This window comes from Delphinus delphis, chromosome 3 (genome assembly GCF_949987515.2).
Source record: "Delphinus delphis chromosome 3, mDelDel1.2, whole genome shotgun sequence".
In the NCBI taxonomy this organism is placed as follows: domain Eukaryota; kingdom Metazoa; phylum Chordata; class Mammalia; order Artiodactyla; family Delphinidae; genus Delphinus; species Delphinus delphis.
Genome location: NC_082685.1, coordinates 86,843,472 through 86,847,009, shown reverse-complemented (window position 1 = coordinate 86,847,009; position 3,538 = coordinate 86,843,472). Strand labels below are relative to the sequence as shown.

Here is a 3,538-nt window from a genome sequence, read left to right as displayed (position 1 = left end):
CCATCCCACCCATTTAGGTCATAACAGAGCATGGAGCTGAGCTCCCTGTGCTATACAGCAGGTTCCACTAGCTATCTGCTTTACACATGGCAGTGCACTTAGGGCAGTCCCATCTCCCAATTCATCCCACACCCCTCTACCCACTCCCGTGTCCATTCTCTGTGTCTGGGTCTCTATTCCTGCCCTGCAAATAGATTTATCAAAAATATGGAACGCTTCACGAATTTGCATGTCATCCTTGCGCAGTGGCCATGCTAATCTTCTCTGTATTGTTCCAGTTTTACTATATGTGCTGCCGAAGCTAGCACATAAATTACAGTTTAAGAAAATAATACATTATCACCCTTTGACTTTTTGGTCTAAAAATGTAGGGTTTATAAGAGGGATTTTTTGTTTTAACTATGCTTCACTTCCAAAAATTCCAAAATTAATGATGAATATTCAACACAAAATGGCATAAAGAGTGTACCATCTTCTCTGATCTACGAATTGATGGTCTCATCATGTGGTATATTTGCCTTTAAATATGTGACCACAAATCTATCGTGAAGACACTGCCCACTTTTTTTTCCTACTCTTTAACAGTGCCATGTTACTCAACTAGTTATAGTTGAGTACATTGTGACATCTCTGCATTGTGACATCTCTGATTATATATAAAGGGCATCTTCATAACTGGTCGTGTTGTTAGATTTCATATGTCCATAAATTAAGCTTTTTGCTATTGAGCTATTGGACTTTAAATACAAAATTGGTGATGGAAAATTCTCAGAATCTTAAAATATTTTTTTTAAAGTTTTACTGTGGAAAGTTTAAAATAAACTCGAAAGTAGGGAGAATAATGAAACTAACATACCCATTACCTAGTACTTTATTTTTCTATTGCTGCTGTAAAAAAAAAAAAATAATAACAAACCTGGTGGTTTAAAACAGCATAGGTCATTATTTTAATAGTTCTAGAGGTCAGAAGTCAGAAATGGATCTCATTGGGTTAAAAATAAGGGCTGTGTTACCCTCCTGGAGACTCTAGGGGAGCATCTGTTTTCTTGTCCTTTAAGTACCAAGAGGCTCCTGCAGCTTCAGGGTGTCATATTTATATCTTCAAAGCCAGCAACATGAGGCCAAGTCTTTCTCATGTTGGTATCTCCCTCATACTTTCCCTTCTGCTTTCCTTTTATACTTCTAAGGACCCTTATGATACACTGACTCACTCCATCTCCTCCCCACTCCTCCCTGTTGCAGGGTCTTCCAGGATAGTTCCCCCATCTCAAGGTCAGTTGATAAGCAAACTTCCATCTGCAACTTTGATTATCCCTTGCCATTTAACAAGATAGTCACAGGTTTCAGGGATAAAGATCTAGACCTCTTTGGGGGATAGGGGTGGTCATTTTTCTGCCTCCTATACCTATTACAATTATCAATATTTTGCCATTATATCCATCTCCCTTCCCCCAGAGCACACATATCCAAACTTTTTTATGTGTTTGTTTGCTTCAGTTTTATTTTTAAGCAAATCTCAGACTTAACGTTGCTCTACAGATAAATAGTTCTGTGTGTATCTAAATAGGTAAGGATATGTTGTTTATACATAACCAAAACAAAATAATACCTTATAAAACAATAATTGTATAATACGATCTAGTACCTGGTCAATTTCAAATGTTTCCGCATTATCTCAGGTGTTTTGGAGGGGCTTCCCTGGTGGCGCAGTGGTTGGGAGTCCGCCTGCCGATGCAGGGGACGCGGGTTTGTGCCCCGGTCCGGGAGGATCTCGCGTGCCGCGGAGCGGCTGGGCCTGTGACCCGTGGCCGCTGGGCCTGCGCGTCCGGAGCCTGTGCTCCGCGGCGGGAGGCGCCGCAGCAGTGAGAGGCCCGCGTACAGCAAAAAAAAAAAAAAGTGTTTTGGGGGCTTCCCTGCTGGCGCAGTGGTTGAGAGTCCGCCTGCTGATGCAGGGGACATGGGTTTGTGCCCCGGTCCGGGAAGATCCCACATGCCGCGGAGCGGCTGGACCCGTGAGCCATGGCCGCTGAGCCTGCGCGTCCGGAGCCTGTGCTCTGCAACGGGAGAGGCCACAACAGTGAGAGGCCCGCGTACCGGAAAAAAAAAAAAAAAAAAAAAGTGTTTTCTACAATTGATGATAGAATCATGATCAAAATAAGGTTCACATGTTTTATTTGGTTGCTCTGTGTCTTGAATTTCTTTTAGTCTATAACCGTTCCCCATCTATATTTTTTTGTTTCATGTCAAGTAATAGTTGATGCTGCTTAATTGTGTACTCCTTAGAATTTCCCAAACTCTGGATTTGGCTAATTGTAGCTTCATAGCATAGTTTAACATGAACCTTTATTCTTCATATTGCCTATAAACTGATAATTAGATTCAGGTGTTTTTTGTTCCTGCTCTGGCCCCCTCCCCCACAATAATATATTATTGTAGTGTGTGTAGTTTATATTGTGTTACATTAGGTAATACATGGTGTGGTTGTCTCAGTTTTAGTGCTTTAAAAATGATTATTAGATTCAGGAGTTGTTCAGCCTGGTCTATCTGTTATAAAGTTCCCCATCAACTGTTCACCTAATGACTTCAGCAGCAGTTGATAATAGTTGCCTAGATATTTTGAGACTACCTTTCAGGACCTTCCTCTGTCATCATGTTTAACATTGTTCAGTGTTCTAGGAAAATTAACTTATGTATACTTTCCAGGGATTTAATTAGTGGAAGAAAGGAGGTATATTGGTAACTAACTGTTTATCTACAGAAGTGTAAGGCTCTTAAATTATGTCTCCACTATCTGCCATCTTGACTTTGAGTTTCTTATCCATCACAATTTTGATGATGTGTTTTCAAAGAGAATACAGCAAAGGGACTGATAATCTTTACAGAGATAATATTCGTGATAATATTACAGAGAATGTTGGAATTCCTATATTGTGTATGATGGGAGGTATAGTTAATATTTTGTTTTCTATGGGCATCTCCACAGAATCTGAATCCAGAGAGATTCTTTGGAAAAATATTACCTTTGTTATTACCATATTATTGGGGGTATAGCTCAGGGGTAGAGCATTTGACTGCAAATATTACCTTTGTTGTTACCATATTATTTAATCTCTCTTTTAAGATACCGTTATCCTTATTTAGAAAAAGATTGGATGACTATGTGCTTTTTTTTTTTTTTACTATCTAAAATATTTTAAGGTCTTTCACTATATTGCAGCACAGTTCTAGGCATATACTCTAATTACCTAATTAATATAAGTACTGTACATGCAAATTGCATAATTAGGACATATAATTAATAGTTAAGAGGTATTATTAATTGGCATCCACAATGTCTGTGCTTATGCTTTACTTTTAGTAACAAGTATAACTTATAAAATAATTTTTATTAATATAAGCATTTTAAAAGTCTTACATTGTGGACACTGATCTGATGGTGAAAAAATAAAAAAGAATGAGCATATTAATCAGTTAGTGACTTTATAGTCATGAAAGCTATTTTTCAAACTGCCTCACAAGAGAACAAGTTTGTTATTTT

At 38.4% G+C, this 3,538-nt stretch overlaps 1 non-coding gene across 1 annotated transcript; it reads right to left on the bottom strand.

Moving 5' to 3' along the window:
* Positions 1-201: 201 nt before the first annotated feature.
* Positions 202-308, bottom strand: LOC132423815 (U6 spliceosomal RNA). Its single transcript, XR_009519118.1, has one exon. It is a non-coding gene; the product is annotated as a U6 spliceosomal RNA (small nuclear RNA).
* Positions 309-3,538: the final 3,230 nt, after the last annotated feature.